The following is a 23,243-nucleotide window of genomic DNA, read 5'->3' as shown; positions in this document are numbered from 1 at the left end:
TATAGATCCTGGATATCAACCTTTTGTCTATACTGCCATTTGCAAATATCTTCTCCCATTCCGTGGATTGCCTCTTTGTTTTTTTTTTTTTTGACTGTTTCCTTTGCTGTGGAGAAGCTTTTGATTTTGATGAAGTCCCGCAAGTTTATTTTAGCTTTTGTTTCCTTTGCCTTTGGAGACATATCTTGAAAAAAGTTGCTGTGGCTGATATCAAAGAAATTATTGCCTATGAAGCTGTGATCACCAGGACAGCATGGTACTGGCATAAAAACAGACACATAGACCAGTGGTACACAGTAAAGAGCCCAGATATGGACCCTCAACTCTATGGTCAAATAGTCTTCGACAAAACAGGAAAAAATATACAGTGGAAAAAAGACAGTCTCTTTAATAAATGGTGCTGGGAAATTGGGCAGCTATATGTAGAAGAATGAATCTCCACCATTCTCTTACACTGTACACAAAGTTAAACTCAAAATGGATAAAATACCTCAATGTGAGACAGGAATCCATCAGAATCCTAGAGGAGAATATAGGCAGTAATCTCTTTGATATCTCTCTTGTTTTCAATAATCATATGGCATGAAACTATGTCCTGACTTTGGGAATTTTTCTGAGAACAATAATAAATCCATTAAAAGCCTGAAAAGTAACAATATTGTGTTGCACCTGATTTTAGAGGGAAAGCTATATTTACCCATTTCATATCGCTTTACCTGCTAACTGAGCACTTCTAAGAAAGTTGACTATTCTTAGAAAAAAAAACTGCACTAGAGATGTATTATCAATCATACTTAATACATGATGAGATTGAAAACAACTACATTCTCAATTGTCACAAGGATTCCAAATATCTGACAGATTTTGATTTATATTCTTACTCTGTATTCCATGTTAATTTACAACAGAGTACTATAAGCTACACAAATTATTTCCCTGCAAAATAAAGAATCATTCTTATTGATGTCCCCATCAATATTCCCCTATTTCCATTTACATTTTTCTAATGATTATTATTTTATTTGGGTTAATTTTTAATAGACTTACACATAGTTATTCTTAGTAATAAGCTCAATGTACTTTCCCTTAATAACATGGTTATAAGCTTTTCTATCCACAATTACAAGTGGATATTGACCCTACTTTGTCTATTAATAATTATAAAGAATGCTTACAGCCTTATCTGCAATACTGACTGCATGGGGCAAATTCCACTGAGTATCTTTATTAGGGCAATTTACTTTCATTTCCATGCAATTTCATTTGTTTTACTAGCAGATGCCTCATAGAAACTGCAGAGGCAGATATATTCAGGTAAGAGTCCATCCTTATCCAATGAGAATTAACAAGCCACCAAATATTACCCTCACCATCTGGTTTTCCTTTTCAGTAATAGTAATTATTTATTTATTCAAAATAATCTTCAAATCATAGTTGTACAAATATTTAATAATAAGTTAAATTTCAAGTTGAAATTGTGCAGGCACTGGAGATTGGACATTATAGGAGTTAGTACCTTTAGTTCCTGTTATTTCAATTTATGGGGAAAAAACAATTTTCAGAAAGTGTCATTAACTTTTTTTAAAAGATTTAATTTATTTATTTGATAGAGAGAGACACAGTGATAGATGGTATACAAGAAGTGTAAGTGAGAGAGGAGAAGCAGGCTTCCCGCCAAGCAGGAAGCCTGATGCAGGGCTGGATCCTAGGACCTTGGGATCATGACTTGAGCCAAAGGCAGACACTTAATGACTGAGCCACTCAGGTGCCCCAGTGTCATTAACTTTTGATCCTTCTACAAGAGATGGTATTTTAACATAATAAGAATACAAGAACTGTACTGAAGGAAACTCCTTTAGTAGTAGAATTATGTTATTTTCCGGGGCACCTGATTGGCTCAGTGGGTTACAGCCTCTGCCTTCACCTCAGGTCATGATCCCAGGGTCATGGGATTGAGCCACACATCAGGCTCTCTGATCAGCAGGGAGCCTGCTTACCCCTCTATCCCTCTGCCTACCTCTCTGCCTACTTGTGATCTCTTGCTCTCTGTAAAATAAAAAAATAAAATCTTTAACAAAAGAATTATGTTATTTTCTGAAATTGAACATTGTGAAAAAATTAAATTGATAATGAAGAATTGTTTAATATTTATGATAAGAGTAAATGCTCAGTATTTATGGTATTTACATAATGTGTAATAAACCCTAAGGCATAGTCAAATAGCAACACCTAAATTTTACATGTTATGAAACACACATAATTGGAAGCAGGGACCTTCTTGATAAAAGAACTTGGAAAATAATGAGTATGACCTGATGAAAGAGAAAGAACATTAGCTTACTAGTGACTGAGAGAACATAATCATAAGATTTAAAAATAGTGGGTTTGCCACAACTGGGTGGAAAGGGGAGGATTCTTGGGGAATACTTTACAGATTGCCCTGAGCCAGACAGCAAATGTAACACAAATCTTGACGTCAGCAAGAACTCTCTCTAAAGACAGGGGAGGCTGGCAGATGTCATCTTTGTGTTCTCCCTCTGCCTTATTCCAGGTTGGAAAATGACCATCAGTAATACTGCCCAGTATTCCTGAGTGAGACTGATTAGAATATATTAAAAGCAAGAACCTGAAGTTCTGACTTCTAGTATAATACATTTCCCAGGAGCTTAATCCAATCTCTGGAAACTGGAGATGCTGGTTTGTTCAGCAAATGTGTTATTTCCCATGCTTCAAACTGCTGGCATCTCCCTGTGAAGATTTTCTGTATTCTCAGTCACCTCCCCTATTGTAGTTATGACTCAATGGACACACTTTTGGTTTCTAGCTCTTGTATCCCACAGACTTACATTCCCAAGGGATTATAGCAAGAGAAGAAAAAAAATCTTAAGTACCTATACTCTCAGGGCTCAATTAAGAGAGAAAAGACAAAAACCTCAATCTCCCAGTCTTTCTCTGAAAGCAGCCTATTTTCACACTTTAAATCCTGATACCATAAGGTCTCACCCTCTATTAAACTGCAACTAGGTGATGAATGAGAGCCTCCTCTTCAGGATGATTACACATCTTAGACCATATTCAACTACTAGGAGTCAATAAAAGAAGTTAGATATATTAGGCAATAATAATATTTTGAAGACAGCCAAAGATTAGGGCCAAGATGAATTAAAAATCTCATTCCCTATATGGTACCACTCTGTCAAGACTGGGAAAGGTAACTTTTCTCTGTAATACAGAGAAACAAAAACAGTGGGTCACAGAAATAAAGAAACAGGAATTCCCGAATAAAAGAACAGGATAAACATGTTATATCCCAGAAATAACCCTTAATGAAATTAAGATCACTGGTTTACTTAATAAACAGATAAAAATAGTTCAATATAATGGCCACCAGGATGCCTTCAGAGGTCAGAAACACAGTGCATGAAGTAAGTGAGAATTTCAACAAAGAGTTGGAAAATATAGCAAATACTAAACTTAATTCACAGAGCTGAAGAATTCATAACTGAGTTGAAAAAATCACTGGAGGGATTCAAGAGCAGGGGGAAAAATAAAATACTTACAAATAACAAAAGACTAGAAAACAGAGCACTGTCATTCATCCAGTAATTGGACAAAATTGCTCTCTGAAGGATAAAGAGCATTTGGGAGGCCATGGAGAAATAGAAAGGTCATTTTCAGGGGGCACCTGGGTGGCTCAATCAGTTAAGCATCTGCCTTTGGCTCATGTAATGATCATGGGGTCATGGGATGGAGCCGCATCTCAAGTTCCCTGCTCCACAGAGAGCCTGCTTCTCCCTCTTTCTCTGTACCACACAGTTCATACCTTCTCTCACTTTCTCTCTCAAATAAATAAAATTTTAAAAACAAACAAACAAAAAATGAAAGTTCATTTTGGAAGATGGAATAACATGAGTGAATACTGAGGGAAAATGTGATGTATTACACCCTTGTTTCATAGTTACTGAATGCCTTCTATGGATCAAATATTGGGATATTCACTGGGATTACAAAAATAAAATGGAAAAGTCATTTTGTATAAAGAAAGAAAGGATCTAGTATTGAGAGCATTTTCTGAAAAATGAGGATGCAGATGTAACTAGAATGCATACAGAATTTCAGATTGTAGAATGGGAAAAAAAAATATGTCCTGAAGATCCACATGCTAATACAACTTGAAAATTAGCATTATGGTAAAAAAAATGTAAGAATCCATTAAAGATTTTTTTAAATAAGTTGTTTGCTAAATAGTGTTTTAGGAAAATTCCTCCTGCTAAACTATCAGAGGTAAATTGTGCTAATTGATTGGTTAACACAAAAGATCAGCCAGAGACTCTTCTGACAAAAAACAAACATATATGAAAACCATGCTATTTTATTGTGAATAGAAATGGAACAGAAAGTTAGGCTCATATCTTCTGCCCATTTTTGGATGTGTTTGTCTGTTTCGTGTGGGTTGAGTTTGAGGAGTTCATTATAAATCCTGGATATCAACCTTTTGTCTGTACTGTCATTTGCAAATATCTTCTCTCATTCCTTGGGTTGCCTCTTTGTTTTTTTTTTTTTTTTTGACTGTTTCCTTTGCTGTGCAGAAGCTTTTGATTTTGATGAAGTCCCAGAAGTTTATTTTCGCTTTTGTTTCCTTTGCCTTTGGAGACGTATCTTGAAAGAAGTTGCTGTGGCTGATATCAAAGAGATTACTGCCTATGTTCTCCTCTAAGATTCTGATGGATTCCTGTCTCACGTTGACGTCTTTTATCCATTTTGAGTTGATCTTTGTGTACGGTGTAAGAGAATGGTCAGAAGATATGAACAGACACTTCTCCAATCAAGACATACAAATGGCTATCAGACACATGAAAAAATGTTCATCATCATTAGCCCTCAGGGAGATTCAAATTAAAACCACATTGAGATATCACCTTACACCAGTTAGAATGGCCAAAATTAAAAAAACAGGAAACAACCTGTGTTGGAGAGGATGTGGAGAAAGGGGACCCCTCTTACACTGTTGGTGGAAATGCAAGTTGGTGCAGCCTCTTTGGAGAACAGTGTGGAGATTCCTCAAGAAATTAAAAATAGAGCTTCCCTATGACCCTGCAATTGCACTCCTGGGTATTTACCCCAAAGACACAGATGTCATGGAAAGAAGGGCCATCTGTACCCCAATGTTTATAGCAGCAATGGCCACAGTCGCCAAACTATGGAAAGAACCAAGATGCCCTTCAACGGATGAATGGATAAGGAAGATGTGGTGCATATACACTATGGAGTATTATGCCTCCATCAGAAAGGATGAATACCCAACTTTTGTAGCAACATGGACGGGACTGGAAGAGCTTATGCTGAGTGAAATCAGTCAAGCAGAGAGAGTCAATTATCATATGATTTCACTTATTTGTGGAGCATAACCAATAGCATGGAGGACAAGGGGCGTTAGAGAGGAGTAGGGAATTTGGGTAAATTGGAAGGGGAGGTTAACCATGAGAGACTATGGACTCTGAAAAACAATCTGAGGGGTTTGAAGTGGCGGGGGGGTGGGAGGTTGGGGTACCAGGTGGAGGGTATTATAGAGGGCACAGCTTGCATGGAGCACTGGGTGTGGTGAAAAAATAATGAATACTGTTTTTCTGAAAATAAATAAATTGAAAAAAATAAATTAATTAATTTAAAAAAAAAGAAAGTTAGGCTCTAGGAACTTTTTAAAAAAGTGAGTGGGAATTGGAAAATAAATTGAAATGTTGGATGACTGCTGTTTAATCTTTCAGTGCAGGTAATTTGGCTCTACTACATTTCATACTTAACTCTTAACTCTTGAACCCTAAGTAGGCAATGTTATTAACAGGAAATTTGAAGTAACAAATGCCATAAAATATTCCATTCTGATCATAATTTCCTATGTTTCCATTTTTTACCTTGTTGCTCCCACTATATAAATTATTCTAATTAAACACTAATCAAGGGGATTTCTTTTACCTCTACCACGACATTCAGTCTTCACTTTTGTTCCAGTCAGGCCATGAAACATCCACCACTTCAAATATGATCTTTTTTTTTCAATTTATTTATTTTAAGAAAAACAGTATTCATTATTTTTTCACCACATCCAGTGCTCCATGCAAGCCGTGCCCTCTATAATACCCACCACCTGGTACCCCAACCTCCCACCCCCCCGCCACTTCAAACCCCTCAGATTGTTTTTCAGAGTCCATAGTCTCTCATGGTTCACCTCCCCTTCCAATTTACCCAAATTCCCTACTACTCTCTAACGCCCCTTCCTCCATGCTATTTGTTATGCTCCACAAATAAGTGAAACCATATGATAATTGACTCTCTCTGCTTGACTTATTTCACTCAGCATAATCTCTTATAAAAACTTTCAACCCTCTTGTTATTTATTGAGAATGGAAGGCAAATCACTAACCCTGGATTAATTTAAAGTGGCTATTTATTTACTTTTTTTTTTCTTAAAAGCAGATGATTATGAAAAAAGTCAAATGGCTACACTGAAGACTTTTAATTTCAAAAATATCTGTGCTGTCAGTCATTTCTTTTAAAAATTAAATATTTTCCTGACAGTCATTCTTTTCCACCACAAACCACCTGAAACTATATCAAAGTTTGGCTAAACTTCTCATTCCTTTATACCACTCTGATATTTAATCTGTTAAAATAATCTTGTATCAACCTTCAGATTCTATAAAATTGCTTACTATCCTTTTGTATTTAATGTGTCAAGGAAATTGTTTGTGTACTTTCTACTGATCATTTTCCTATTCCTCCTCTTGATATCCTTCCATTCCACCTCCTTTGGTGACAGCATTTCATGTCATGACTTATCCTCTTTCATCTAAATTTGCCCCTCATGTTACTAAAAAGCACACAAAACACTTTATTTTCTATGTGTCCTCGGAATATGCTTCCAGAAATTTTCTTGGATATTTCTTGCATACTGGGACACTTCCCCTAATTTATTACCACCTGGTCATAAATAAACACTTCGTTGCCAAACCCAGTCTATATATCCAAAAGATTTTTTTTTCCTTTTTATTATCTGTTTGGTGTAAGAGTCTTTAAATACAGAGCCCAAAGTCTGAACCCCCATGACCAAATCTAAAGATGGGTCTTCTCTCCTGGGCACAGTCTGTGCCTTCTGACTATGATGTCTTTTCCAGCACATGACTTGTGTGAAAGTCACAGTATAAAACTCTCATTGGGTACTGCACAGTTTATTTCGTCATTCACACATTTATCCTATAACAAGGCACTGAGTTGGGTAACTTTTATAAAGACTTCCATATTATTTTTCAGGCTACCTTTCCTTTGCTTCAACTTCTACACTTCCAGACCCCTATTCTTGATACAATCTTAAGTTCTACTATAATCATATTTTGTTTCCATTCATTGACCAAATAGAGAGACCCTTAATGGTACATATTTATCTATATAGTTAATGCACAGGAGAATATGATTTGTGAATGAATTAACATATGACATAAAAAATCACATAAACCAAAACATGGGCCATCTGGGTGGTTCAGTGGGTTAAAGCCTCTGCCTTTGTCTTTGGTCATGATCTCAAGGTCCTGGGATTGAGCCATACATCAGGCTTTTTGCTCAGTAGGAGCCTGCTTCCCTCTCTCTCTCTGCCTGACTCTCTCTGCCTACTTGTGATCTGTCAAATAAATAAATAAGATATTTAAAAAATAACAGACCAACGAAACAAGAGAAAGAGTCCAGAAATAAATCTACAGATATATAATTAATTTTTTATAAAGATGCCAAAGGCACATAATGGGGAATTGATAGCATCTTCAATAAAGGATGCTAAGAATACTGGATATTTACATGCAAATGAATGATAAGTGTTTGGTTTAAGATGGTTCTATGCAAGATCTTCAACTTGCCTCTTCTCACAGACACAACAAATCTAAAACTACACATGTGATATTGCCTCTCAAAGTGACCAGAAAATGGTATAAATAAAGCCTCCATAAAGCATAAAATTATTCACTGAGATAGGAAAGTGACAGAAATATAGGTTTACTATGGAAGAAACTACACCTCATTGTGATGTGTCACAATCCAGAGAGATATCAAAAATACAGACGTTCGCTAAGGGATGAGGGATTCAAGCCCGGAATCAGGTATCTTTTTTTTTTCCAATTTATTTATTTTCAGAAAAAAATTATTCATTATTTTTTCGCCACACCCAGTGCTCCGTGCAAGCTGTATCCTCTATAATACCCACCACCTGGTCCCCCTCCCTCCCACCCCTCCACCACTTCAAACCCCTCAGATTGATTTTCAGAGTCCATAGTCTCTCATGGTTCACCTCCCCTTCCAATTTACCCAAATTCGCTACTCCTTTCTAATGCCCCTTGTCCTGCATGCTATTAGTTATGCTCCACAAGTAAGTGAAACCATATGATAATTGACTCTCTCTGCTTGACTTATTTCACTCAGCATAATCTCTTCCAGTCCCGTCCATGTTGCCACAAAAGTTGGGTATTCATCCTTTCTGATGGAGGCATAATACTCCATAGTATATATGGACCACATCTTCCTTATCCACTCATCCGTTGAAGGACATCTTGGTTCTTTCCATAGTTTGGCGACTGTGGCCATTGCTGCTATAAACATTGGGGTACAGATGGTCCTTCTTTTCACAACCTCTGTGTCTTTGGGGTAAATACCCAGGAGTACAATTGCAGGGTCATAGGGAAGCTCTACTTTTAATTTCTTGAGGAATCTCCACACTGCTCTCCAAAGAGGCTGCACCAACTTGCATTCCCACCAACAGTGTAAGAGGGTTCCCCTTTCTCCACATCCTCTCCAACACATGTTGTTTCCTGTTTTGTTAATTTTGGCCATTCTAACTGGTGTAAGGTGATATCTCAATGTGGTTTTAATTTGAATCTCCCTGAGGGCTAATGATGATGAGCATTTTTTCATGTGTCTGATAGCCATTTGTATGTCTTGATTGGAGAAGTGTCTGTTAATATCTTCTGCCCATTTTATGATGTGTTTGTCTGTTTCATGTGGGTTGAGTTTGAGGAGTTCATTATAGATCCTGGATATCAACCTTTTGTCTGTACTGTCATTTGCAAATATCTTCTCCCATTCCGTGGGTTGCTTCTTTGTTTTTTTCACTGTGCAGAAGCTTTTGATTTTGATGAAGTCCCAGAAGTTTATTTTCGCTTTTGTTTCCTTTGCCTTTGGAGACATATCTTGAAAGAAGTTGCTGTGGCTGATATCAAAGAGATTACTGCCTATGTTCTCCTCTAGGAATATCAAAATCCATCAGGGATTCCTGTCTCACGTTGAGGTCTTTTATCCACTTTGAGTTGATCCTTGTGTACGGTGTAAGAGAATGGTCGAGTTTCATTCAGCTACATATAGCTGTCCAGTTTTCCCAGCACCATTTATTGAAGAGACTGTCTTTTTTCCACTGTATATTTTTTCCTGTTTTGTCAAAAATTAATTGACCATAGAGTTGAGGGTCCATATCTGGGCTCCTACTCTGTTCCACTGGACTGTGTGTCTGTTTTTATACCAGTACCATGCTGTCTTGGTGATCACAGCTTTTTAATAAAGCTTGAAATCAGGTAAGGTGATGCCGCCTGCTTTATTTTTGTTTTTCAACATTTCCTTAGCGATTTGGGGGCTCTTCTGATTCCATACAAATTTTAGGATTATTTGCTCCAGCTCTTTGAAGAATGCCGGTGGAATTTTGATCAGAATGGCATTAAAAGTATAGATTGCTCTAGGCAGTATAGACATTTTAACAATGTTTATTCTTCCGATCCAAGATCATGGAATGGTCTTCCATCTTTTTGTGTCTTCTTCAATTTCTTTCATGTGTGTTCTGTAGTTCCTCAAGTACAGATCCTTTACCTCTTTGGTTAGGTTTATTCCCAGGTATCCTATGGTTCTTCGTGCTATAGTAAATGGAATGGATTCTCTAATTTCCCTTTCTGTATTTTCATTGTTAGTGTAAAAGAAAACCACTTATTTCTGCACATTGACCTTGTATCCTGCTGTATGAGTTCTAGTAGTTTGGGGGTGGAGTCTTTTGGGTTTTCCATATAAAGAATTGTGTCATCTGCAAAGAGAGAGAGTTTGACTTCTTCTTTACCATTTTGGATACCTTTTATTTCTCTCTGTTGTTTGATTGCTGTTGCTAGGACTTCTAATACTATGTTGAACAAGAGTGGTGAAAGTGGGCATCCTTGTTAGGACTTCTAATACTATGTTGAACAAGAGTGGTGAAAGTGGGCATCCTTGTCTTGTTCCTGATCTCAATGGGAAGGCTGCAAGCTTTTTCCCATTGAGGATGATATTTGCTGTGGGTCTTTCATAGATAGATTTGATGAGGTTCAGGAATGTTCCCTCTATCCCTATACTTTGAAGCGTTTTAATCAGGAACGGATGTTGGAATTTGTCAAATGCTTTTTCTGCATCAATTGAGAGGACCATGTGGTTCTTCTCTCTTCTCATATTAATTTGTTGTATGACATTGATTGATTTGCGAATGTTGAACCATCCTTGTAGCCGAGGGATGAATCCCACCTGATCATGGTGAATAATCTTTTTAATGTGCTGTTTGATCCTGTTGGCTAGGATCTTGTTGAGAATCTTAGCATCCATATTCATCAGTGATATTGGTCTGAAATTCTCCTTTTTGGTAGGGTCCTTGCCTGGTTTGGGGATCAGGGTAATGCTGGCTTCATAGAAAGAGTCTGGAAGTTTTCTTTCTGCTTCAATTATTTGAAACAGCTTCAGGAGAATAGGTGTTATTTCTTCTTTGAAGGTTTGGTAGAATTCCCCAGGGAATCTGTCAGGTCCTGGGCTCTTGTTTTTTGGGAGGTTTTTTTTTTTTTTTTTTTTTTCAGGTCATCCTAGAATTTTATTTTCTTAAAAATATTTTTACAACATGTACAGTATATTATTCACATAGAAGGTCATAAATATGTAATTTATATATGGTTATACATGTTGAAACAATTTTTTTTCAATTTATTTATTTTCAGAAAAACAGTATTCATTATATTTTCACCACACCCAGTGCTCCATGCAAGCCCTACCCACTGTAATACCCACCACTTGGTAACCCTACCTCCCACCCCCCCGCCACTTCAATCCCCTCAGATTGTTATTCAGAGTCCATAGTCTCTCATGGTTCACCTCCCCTTCCAATTTACCCAGATTCCCTACTCCTCTCTAACGTCCCTTGTCCTACATGCTATTTGTTATGCTCCACAAATAAGTGAAACCATATGATAATTGACTCTCTCTGCTTGACTTATTTCACTCAGCATAAGCTCTTCCATTTCCGTCCATGTTGCTACAAAAGTTGGGTATTCATCCTTTCTGATGGAGGCATAATACTCCATAGTGTATATGGACCACATCTTCCTCATCCATTCATCCGTTGAAGGGCATCTTGGTTCTTTCCATAGTTTGGCGACTGTGGCCATTGCTGCTATAAACATTGGGGTACAGATGGTCCTTCTTTTCACAACCTCTGTGTCTTTGGGGTAATACCCAGGAGTGCAATTGCAGGGTCATAGGGAAGCTCTATTTTTAATTTCTTGAGGAATCTCCACACTGTTCTCCAAAGAGGCTGCACCAACTTGCATTCCCACCATCAGTGGAAGAGGGTTCCCCTTTCTCCACATCCTCTCCAACACATGTTGTTTCCTGTTTTGTTAATTTTGGCCATTCTAACTGGTGTAAGGTGATATATCAATGTGGTTTTGGGAGGTTTTTGATAACTGATTCAATCTCGTTATTAGATATCAGGCTATTCAGGTTGTCGATTTCTTCCTGGTTAAATTTTGGTAGTTTATATTTTTCCAGGAATGCATCCATTTCATCTAGGTTGCTAAGCTTATTGGAATATAACTGTTCTTAATAACTTCTGATGATTGTTTCTACTTCCTTGGTGTTAGTTGTGATCTTTCCCTTTTCATTCAGAATTTTATGAATTTGGGATTTCTCTCTTTTCTTTTGGATTAGTGTAGCCAGTGGCTTATCGATCTTATTGATTCTTTCAAAAAACCAGCTTCTAGTTTCATTGATACGTTCTACTATATCTCTGGATTCTACCTCATTGATCTCAGGTTTCATCTTGATGATTTCCCTTCTTCTGTGTGGAGTTGGTTTGATTTGTTGTTGATCCTCCAGTTCTTTAAGGTGTAGAGACAGCTGCTGTGTTCTGGATTTTTCAATTTTTTTGAGCGAGGCTTGGATGGCTATATATTTTCCCCTTAGGACCGCCTTTGCTGTATCCCATAGGTTTTGGACTGAAGTGTCTTCATTCTCATTGGTTTCCATGATTTGTTTCAGTTCTTCTTTGATCTCCTGGTTGATGCAAGCATTCTTAAACAAGGTGGTCTTTAGCTTCCAGGTGTTTGAGTTCCTTCTGAACTTTTCCTTGTGATAAAGCTCCAGTTTCGAAGCATTGTGATCTGAGAATATGCAGGGAATAATCTCAGTCTTTTGGTATCAGTTGAGTCCTGATTTGTGACCCAGTATGTGGTCTATTCTGGAGAAGATCCGTGTGCACATGAGAAGAATGAGTATTCTATTGTTTTATGGTGGAATGTTCTGTATGTATCTATGAGGTCCATCTGGTCCAATGTGTCATTCAATGCTCTTGTTTCTTTATTGATTTTCTGCTTCGATGATCTGTCTAATTCTGAAAGAGGCGTGTTAAGATCTCCTACGATTAGTGTATTCCTATCAATATGACTCTTTATCTTGATTAACAGTTTTCTTAAGTAATTGGCTGCTCTCATATTGGGAGCATAGATATTTACAATTGTTAGATCATCTTGGTGGATAGTCCCTTTAAGGATTATGTAGTGTCCTTCTGTATCTCTGACTACAGTCTTTAGTTTGAAGTCAAATTTATCTGATATGAGAACCGCTACCCCAGCCTTCTTTTGAGGCCCATTGGCATGAAAGATGCTTCTCCACCCCTTCACTTTCAGTCTGCGTGTATCTTTAGGTTCAAAATGGGTTTCTTGTAGACAATATATGGATGGGTCCTGTCGTTTAATCCAATCTGCAACTCTGTGCCATTTTATGGGTCCATTTAGGCCATTCACATTGAGAGTGATTATTGATAGATACGTTTTTATTGACATCGAATTACCTTTGAAGTCTTTCTTTCTGTAGACTGTCTCTATATTTCTGTTCAATGCTATTCTTGGGATTTTTCCGCTTTTATAGAACCCCCCTTAATATTTCCTGCAGTGTCGGCTTTGTGGTTGCATAGTATTTTAAACCTTGCCAGTCTTGAAAACTCTTTATCTCTCCATCCATTTTGAATGTCTGTCTTGCTGGATAATGTATTCTTGGCTGCATGTTCTTCTCATTTAGTGCCCTGAATATATCTTGCCAACCTCTTCTGGCTTGCCAGGTCTCTTTGGACAGGTCTGACGTTATTCTGATGGGCTTCCCTGTGTAAGTAAGGAGCCTCTTTGCCCTGGTGGCTTTCAAGAGATTATGCATACAATTATAATTCCTCAATTTGACTATCAGGTGTCGTGATGTGTTTTTTTGGAATGTATTATCTTGGTTCGAGACCATTCAGCATCTAGTACATGAACGCTGGTTTCATTTGAGAGATTCGGAAAGTTTTCATGAAGGACTTGTTCCACGATATCTTCTAGACTTCTTTCTTTCTCCTCCCCTTCAGGGATTCCAATAATTCTGACATTGGAACGCTTCATGGCATCATTTATTTCCCTGATTCTGTTTTCGTGGTTTTTAAGCTGTTTGTTCCAGGCTTCTTCCTGATCCTTTCTCTCTATCTGTTTTTCTTCCAGATCACTAATTCTATCTTGTGTCTCAGTTACCCTAGCTTTGTGAGAGTTTAGATTAGATTGGAACTCATTGAGAGCATTGTGAACCTCTTCCCTGGTAGCTTTAAGCTCCGCCCTAACATTGTGAACATCCTGTCTAGTCGCTTTCTGTTCGGCCCTAATCAATTCTGTTTGGTCATCCATGGCTTTCTCCAACCTAGCTATTGTCTGGATAATTGTGAGCCTGAATTATCTTTCCGACATATTGTTTAAGTTGATAGCAGTTAGCTCTGTTGCAGAAGGTCCATCATCTGTATTTTTCTTCTGTTGGGCATTCCTCCTCCTATTCATTTTGGTGGGATATTACTGAACAGATATAGCTGGATGTATCCACTCGGGTGCAGTCTAGATGCACCCTTGAACACTTCTGTGCAATCAGGATTCCCCACCCAAACGAGACACAAAAGAAAAGAAAAAGAAAAAGAAAAAAAAAAAAGAAAAGAAGAAAAAGAAAAAGAAATACCGGCATTCTTCAAAGAGCTGGAGCAAATAATCCTAAAATTTGTATGGAATCAGAAGAGACCCCGAATCGCTAAGGAAATGTTGAAAAACAAAAATAAAGCAGGCGGCATCACCTTACCTGATTTCAAGCTTTATTACTAAGCTGTGATCACCAAGACAGTATGCTACTGGCATAAAAACAGACACATAGACCAGTGGAGCAGAGTAGAGAGCCCAGATATAGACCCTCAACTCTATGGTCAATTAATCTTTGACAAAACAGGAAAAAATATACAGTGGAAAAAAGACAGTCTCTTCAATAAATGGTGCTGGGAAAACTGGACAGCTATATGTAGAAGAATGAAACTCGACCATTCTCTTACACCATACACAAAGATAAACTCAAAATGGATAAAATACCTCAATGTGAGACAGGAATCCATCAGAATCTTAGAGGAGAATATAGGCAGTAACCTCTTTGATATCAGCCACAGCAACTTCTTTCAATATACGTCTCCAAAGGCAAAGGAAACAAAAGCTAAAATAAACTTCTGGGACTTCATCAAATTCAAAAGCTTCTGCACAGCGAAGGAAACAGTCAAAAAAAAAAAAAAAACAAAGAGGCAACCCAAGGAATGGGAGATGATATTTGCAAATGACAGTACAGACAAAAGGTTGATATCCAGGATCTATAATGAAATCCTCAAACTCAACCCACACGAAACAGACAAACACATCAAAAAATGGGCAGAAGATATGAACAGACACTTCTCCAATCAAGACATACAAATGGCTATCAGACTCATGAAAAAATGTTCATCATCATTAGCCCTCAGGGAGATTCACATTAAAACCACATTGAGATATCAACTTACACCAGTTAGAATGGCCAAAATTAACAAAACAGGAAACAACATGTGTTGGAGAGGATGTGGAGAAAGGGGAACCCTCTTACACTGTTGGTGGGAATGCAAGTTGGTGCAGCCTCTTTGGAGAACAGTGTGGAGATTCCTCAAGAAATTAAAATAGAGCTTCCCTATGACCCTGCAATTGCACTCCTGGTTATTTACCCCAAAGACACAGAGTCGTGAAAAAAAGGGCCATCTGTACCCCAATGTTTATAGCAGCAATGGCCACAGTCGCCAAACTATGGAAGGAACCAAGATGCCCTTCAACAGAAGAATGGATAAGGAAGATGTGGTCCATATACACTATGGAGTATTATGCCTCCATCAGAAAGGATGAATACCCAACTTTTGTTGCAACATGGACGGGGCTGGAAGAGATTATGCTGAGTGAAAAAGTCAAGCAGAGAGAGTCAATTATCATATGGTTTCACTTATTTGTGGAGCATTACAAATAGCATGGAGGAAAATGGGCGTTAGAGAGGAGTAGGGAATTAGGGTAAATTGGAAGGGGAGGTGAACCATGAGAGACTATGGACTCTGAAAAACAGTCTGGGGGGTTTGAAGTGGCCGGGGGGTGGGAGGTTGGGGTATCAGGTGTTGGGTATTATAGAGGGCATGGCTTGCATGAAGCACTGGGTGTGGTGAAAAAATAATGAATAATGTTTTTCTGAAAATAAATAAATTGAAGAAAAAAAATAAAAAAATAAAATAAAATAAAATAAAAAAGAAAAAAAATAATAAAGAAAAAGAAATAATAGAAAAGAGAGAGAGAGTGAGAGAGATAGGAAAGAAAGGGAAGATGAAAAATAAGGTTCAGACCAGATGGGCCCCAAGTTAAGATTTATGAAGTAGACAAACAAAAAGAGGTAAAAGACTGATACAAGTATATGGCAAGAGAAAGAAAAAGAATATATATATATATATATATATATATATATATATGCAAATAAAGAAAGAACCTCATGAAAAAGAACACAAGTGTAAAATTTATATTTATATGCTATCAGGACAAACACAAAAAACATAGAAACACTGGTGAAAGAAGATGGGAGAGTTCTTATAAATTCTCAGTGTGTGCGAGGAAGGTTGTTTTGATTCTTCCTGGATATATCTTGATATCTTTGTTAAAGGACTCAGCTTTCCTAAGATAAAAGGGATTAAAAATTGGTTTACCTATAGGGGTTGTATTGATTGGGGAAAAGGGATTACTTTGAAGTTAGCTCTATATGAATATTAGAGGATAAAAATAAAAATGAATATACTAGACTGAACTAAACTAAAATTTTAAAAAAAGGAATTCAAAAAATAAAAATGCAAAAGAAAACCATAGGTGTACGTATCAAAAAGTTCAGGTTAGAAAGGTATTATGGAATTTGATGTACTGTACAACTCGCTGTGATGGTAAATAGGTTATAAAAATTACCTATGTGTAAAAAATAGAAAAATATGAACCGGAATAGTGGAAACGAGTGAACAATACAAGTTTTCCTATGAAGTAGTGGTGGTATTCTTGTAGTCCTTTTTCTTTTTTTCCTTTCTTGGTTTGTTTTCTGGGGGAGGGGCCTGCCACGTGGGTTGTCAGTCAATGATGTTTCCTGAGTTGAGTCCTCCCGCCCCCCTCAAGGGGGTGGGCTCTGGGGAAACTGGTTTTTTTCAGGCTTTTGTTCTCTGGCGGTTTTTTTGCTTGTTCACTTTTTTTCATCTCACCTTGAGCGCCTTTGATGGTTTTTGTAGTATTAGAAGAAATCAAACTGTACCCTGATCTCCCTTTCAGAGAGAAGCCTCAGTCTGGGTGCAGAAGCTGAATAAATTCCCCCTTGGCCACTGGAAAAGCAGGTTCCAAGTTGCAGACCCTGGGGGTGCAGGATCTTTTGCTCGTACCCAAAGCCAAGGCAGTGGCGGCTGTCTGGGAGCTCCCGACCACCAGAGAGGTTCCAAGCAGGGATCGCACACTGAGATTTTGCCGCCGACCCGGGCTGTGAGTGTCCGGCTTGCGCGCACCTCTTTTCAGAGGCGGCTATGGGTGGGCGCGCGTCTGGGGCACTGAGAACGGGGCGCTGGTCTGTAAGCCCCAGGCTGGGCTTTTGCATGTCTCTGTCAGGGGAAGAGTTTCAGGCACGCGGCTTAGGCTTTGAAACAATGGCGCGAGTCAAAGAGCGCCTGCTGGGCCTTTGTAACTCAGAGGACCTTGAGGGAGTTGCCCGCGTATCTCTAGCTTTGTGGTAGGGCTAGAGCGAGTTCTGCCCACCGGCGCTGCTCCCATCCCCTCACAGGAGCCAGAACCCACGCATTCTCGGGCGCGCTGGCCTGGCTGCTTAGGGACCAAGAACGGTTTCTCCACCGCACTCTCTCTGCCTCCGTGCCGGGGAGGCTGTCTGGGACCAGGGACTTAAGGCCCTGTCCCTAGCCTCCCCGATTCCCACAATTTCCCCCTGCGATCCTTTGCTCTTTTGGAGTGCTTTCAACGAGTCTCCAAGTTAATGCTGGTCCCCAGATGCAGGGCACTCTCACTCGTATTGCGGTATTAATTTCCCACCGGTCACCACTGGTGGCTCCCTCCCCCTTTTGTTTATCTTCTGATATCAGTCCGCTGTTCCCATTCCACTTTACCTGCCCACTGGCATCATCTGCCCCTGTAGAGATGCAGACGTGTATAATTCCGATATCAGGCTGATTTCATGGGTGATCAGAGTTTTTTGGTACGTAATCAGCTCACTTTGGGGTACCAGCTGAAAAGGTGCCTCTTCCTATTCCCCCGCCATCTTGTCCTCATCTCTGTATCAGGTATCTTAATCCATATATTCTGCAAGAAAAGTAAGTCCCCAAATCAGTAAGCATTGACAATCAGTGGAGATTACATTCAAGAAAATTATAAAACTATAGAAGCCCTTAATGGGCATTCATGAGGACTCAGTCAAGTTAAAACCAGCACAAAAACACCAATTTGAAAAGTGCATAGATAATACGTAAGGAGACACATTTGCTAACCTTAAACTTCCTGCCACAGAGAAAGGAAACCATAGGGACTCTCCCTGGGAACTAAGAGAGTAGAAGAAACCATTTTTTTATCTCAGTTTCCTTACCAAAACTATTACTAATAAGTGCTATTTTGTAATTCTGCCTCTAGCATACTAACACCAGTGGTTATGTTCTGCTGGGAGCCACCCATCAATATAGCATAGCAGCAAAATACACTTAGCCCCGCCAACCAAGGAACAATCCCATCCACCAAGGCAAAGCACTAGTCCTATAACCAGGCAAGGACTATACCTGTCAATGTGCCAGAGCATCAAAGTCTTCCTGCATTCCAGTGGAGTGCCAACTACGCACACCAAAATGCCACAATGGCTACCCTGTCTTTAAGAAGAGAGTGCAAATCTCCCACAAAGGAAAAATATTAATATCTGGTTGTGTTGGCCAAGAAATATTGCACATCTAGGCCCTATGGAACATCTTTTACATATGGACACTCCTTCAAGAATGAGAAAGATACCTGACATACCTCTTAATAGAAACAACCAGGCAGAATGAGTAGATAGGTATATGTTCCAAATAGAAAAGCGAGACAAAACTCCAGAAACAAATACTAAATGAAAGAGAAAGAATATTGTACTTGATAAGAAATTCAAAGTAATGGTCATAAAGATACTCATTAAAATTGGTAGAAGTATAAACACAGTGAAACCTTCAGCAAAAAAAAATAGGAAAATTGGAAAATACTAAACAAGTTATATAAACTAAAACACACTAACATGGGTGTTTAGACTGGTGAGAAGAAGAAGGACTGGTAGAAGTAGAATGATGCAGCAATGATCTGGAAGACAACAATAGTACTTATCCAGACAAAAGAGCAAAATTAAAAAAGAAGCTTAAAAAGAGTGAAAATACCTTAAGAGAACTTTAGGACATCAAGTGGAATAACATTCACATTATAGGGATCCAGAAGGTGAGAGAAAAGGCCAGAAAAAAATATTTAAAGAAATTGTGGCTGAAATTTTTTCTATCTAGGGAAGAGATCAGACATCCAGCTCCAGGGATCCCAGAGAATTCCAAATAAGATAAAATCAAAGAGATCTATATCAAGTCACATTATACTTAAAATTGTAAATGTTAAGGATAGAGAGAAATCTGAAAATCAGCCAGACAATACAACTTGCCCCATACAAGGCAAACCACACTATGTTACCAGCATATTTTTCAACAGAAAGTTTACAGAATAAAAGAAAGTAGCATGACAGTCAGAGTTCTGGAAAACAAGCAAAAAAGCTGCTAAGCAAGAATGATTTGCCCTGCAAAATTAACAACCAAAAATAGAGACATTAAGAGCTTTCCAGAAAAACAAAAGCTAAAAATAACATCACCACTAAACTGGTCCTGCAAAATACATTAAAGGGATGTATTTAAGCCAAAAGAAAAGACACTAGATAATAGTAAGGAAACATAGATAAGAAAAACCTCACAAAATTAGCAATCTTTAACAAAAGTAGTAGATCAGTTATTTATAAACCAAGTGTAAAGGTTTAAGAAGTAGTAAAATTAGCTAAAATTAGAATAATTAGTAAAGGGAAGCATACAATAAAAAAGGGAGAAAATGTGTCATTAAAATAATAAATGTAAGGAGTATAAAAGGAAAGATTTATAATATGTTTAAAATTAAGGTGTTATGAGACAGATCATTGAAGGAGAAAATCAATAAAAAAACAAGAGAATTGAAGGACACATTGGACCAGATGGATCTCATAGATATATATAGAACATTCCACCCTAAAACAACAGAACACTCATTCTTCTCAAGTGCACATGGAACCTTCTCCAGATTAGACCAAATACTGGGTCACAAATCAGGACTCAACTGACACCAAAAGACCGAGATTATTCCCTGCATATTCTTTGAACACAATGCTTTGAAACCGGAGCTCAACCACAAGGAAAAGTTCAGAAGGAACTCAAACACCTGGAAGCTAAAGGCCACCTTGCTTAAGAATGCTTGGATCCTTTCTGATGGAGGCATAATACTCCATAGTGTATATGGACCACATCTTCCTTATCCATTCATCCGTTGAAGGGCATCTTGGTTCTTTCCATAGATTGGCGACCGTGGCCATTGCTGCTATAAACATTGGGGTACAGATGGCCCTTCTTTTCACGACATCTGTGTCTTTGGGGTAAATACCCAGGAGTGCAATTGCAGGGTCATAGGGAAGTTCTATTTTTAATTTCTTGAGGAATCTCCACACTGTTCTCCAAAGAGGCTGGACCAACCTGCATTCCCACCAACAGTGTAAGAGGGTTCCCCTTTCTCCACATCCTCTCCAACACATGTTGTTTCCTATTTTGTTAATTTGGGCCATTCTAACTGGTGTAAGGTGATATCTCAATGTGGTTTTAATTTGAATCTCCCTGACGTCTAATGATGATGAACATTTTTTCATGTGTCTGATAGCCATTTGTATGTCTTGATTGGAGAAGTGTCTGTTCATATCTTCTGCCCAATTTTGATGTGTTTTCCTGTTTCGTGTGTTTGGAGTTTGAGGAGTTCATTATAGATCCTGGATATCAATCTTTTGTCTGTACTGTCATTTGCAAATATCTTCTCCCATTCCATGGGTTGCCTCTTTGTTTTTTGGACTGTTTCCTTTGCTGTGCAGAAGCTTTTGATTTTGATGAAGTCCCAAATGTTTATTTTCGATTTTGTTTCCTTTGCCTTTGGAGATGTATCTTGAAAGAAGTTGCTGTGGCTGATATCGAAGAGATTAGTGCCTATGTTCTCCTCTAGGATGGTGAAAAAATAATGAATAATGTTTTTCTGAAAATAAATAAATTGGAGAAAAAATAAAAAATAATAAATAAATAAATAAATAAATAAGAACGCTTGGATCAACCAGAAGATCAAAGAAGAACTGAAACAATTCATGGAAACCAATGAGAATGAAGACTCTTCGGTCCAAAATCTATGGGATACAGCAAAGGTGATCCTAAGGGAGAAATATATAGCCATCCTAGCCTCCTTCAAAAAATGGAAAAATTCAGAACACACCAGCTGTCTCAACACCTTAAAGAACAGGAGGATCAACAACAAATCAAACCAACTCCACACATAAGAAGGGAAATCATCAAGATTAGAGCTGAGATCGATGAGGTAGAAACCAGAGATACAGAAGAACGTATCAATGAAACTAGAAGCTGGTTTTTTGAAAGAATAAGATTGATAAACCATTGGCCACACTAATCCAAAAGAAAAGAGAGAAAGCCCAAATACATAAAATTATGAATGAAAAGGGAGAGATGACAACGAACACCAAAAAACAATCATCAGGAGTTATTATCAATAGTTATATGCCAATAAGCTAAGCAACCTAGATGAAATGGATGCATTCCTGGAAAACTATAAACTCCCAAAATTGAACCAGGAAGAAATCGACAACCTGAAGAGACTGATATCTAATCTAACGAGATTGAAGCGGTGATCAAAAACCTCCTAAAAAGCAAGAGCCCAGGACCTGACGGATTCCCTGGGGAATTCTACAAAACTTTCAAAGAAGAAATACCACGTATACCCCTGAAGCTGTTTCAAAAAAATGAAGCAGAAGGAAAATGTCCAGACTCTTTCTATGAAACCAGCATTGCCCTGATCCCAAAACCAGGCAAAGACCCTACCAAAAATGAGAATTTCAGACCAATATCACTGATGAATATGGACGGGACTGGAAGAGACTATGCTCAGTGAAATAAGTCAAGCAGAGAGTGTCAATTATCATATGGTTTCACTTATTTGTGGAGCATAACAAATAGCATGGTGGACAAGGTGCGTTAGAGAGGAGTAGGGAATTTCGGTAAATTGGAAGGGGAGGTGAACCATGAGAGACTATGGACTGTGAAAAACAATCTGTGGGGTTTGAAGTGGCGGGGGGGTGGGAGGTTGGGGTACCAGGTGGTGGGCATTATAGAGGGCACGGCTTGCATGGAGCACTGGGTGTGGAGAAAAAATAATAATGTTTTTCTGAAAATAAATAAATTGAAAAAAAATAAATAAAAAAGACACAACACTAAAAAAAATCAAAAAAAATTAAGGTGCTATCAATTTGAAATAGACTTATTTACATATGAAAACTACATGAACCTATTGGTAGACACACACACACACACACACACACACACACACACCCCTTAGTGTCAAGAACCAAAAGAAATTGAGAACCCAAGAATAAATCTAATGTTCATGATCAAAACCTTTATGGAAAATCAGACTTCACCACTTTCTTTGTATAGACCCACCAGGAAATGTCACCTGAGAACATGAAGGTTGTGAGGAGAATGTGAGGGCAGACAGCACTTCCTTACCACAAGAGGAGTCGGTTTCTCACATTATCTGATGCTCTAATTATATAATTTGAATGGAAATTTTCATGACATTTCTGCAGCTAACATCCACCACATGGAAACTGGTAAGTACTATCCTGAACAAGAATTTGAATAACCCGTCTTTTCTATCCAGAATGGGGGCAGGGGGAGTCAACTAAAGTCCATATACTTGTCACAGAATTGTTGAGGATTAAGAAAATCCCCTCAATGGGAGAAATCTTATCAATTTTCACACCAGGAAAAAGTTATATATCATAGGAGACACTGAATTAATATTTCACTGATTTACTTATCTGGACCAAATCCTTCACTTTACAAGTGAGGAATGTGAGATCTATGACTTTTAGAGATCAATGAGCATCATGCTGACAGAGCAGAGATAGAGACCCTGCACAACTGAGTCTATATATTTTACTCTGTATTCTGCCACAGTGTCATTTCCAGACAATCCAGTCTTTATTTAAAATACTTTGTTGATAATATTCTTGTTCAACAATGAATAACATATTGAAGAAAACTTCCTTCTATGATCTACATGGATATTTCCTCAAATGCTTAAATATTATCCTAATCTCCCATCCTTCATATCCAAATACACCTTCTGTGGACTCATGTGCTTCAAAGTCCTAATTAGTTTGCCCAGGGTGACAGGTAGGAAATG

This window comes from Neovison vison, chromosome 1, assembly GCF_020171115.1.
Source record: "Neovison vison isolate M4711 chromosome 1, ASM_NN_V1, whole genome shotgun sequence".
Lineage (NCBI taxonomy): Eukaryota > Metazoa > Chordata > Mammalia > Carnivora > Mustelidae > Neogale > Neogale vison.
This window is presented reverse-complemented; position numbering follows the sequence as displayed.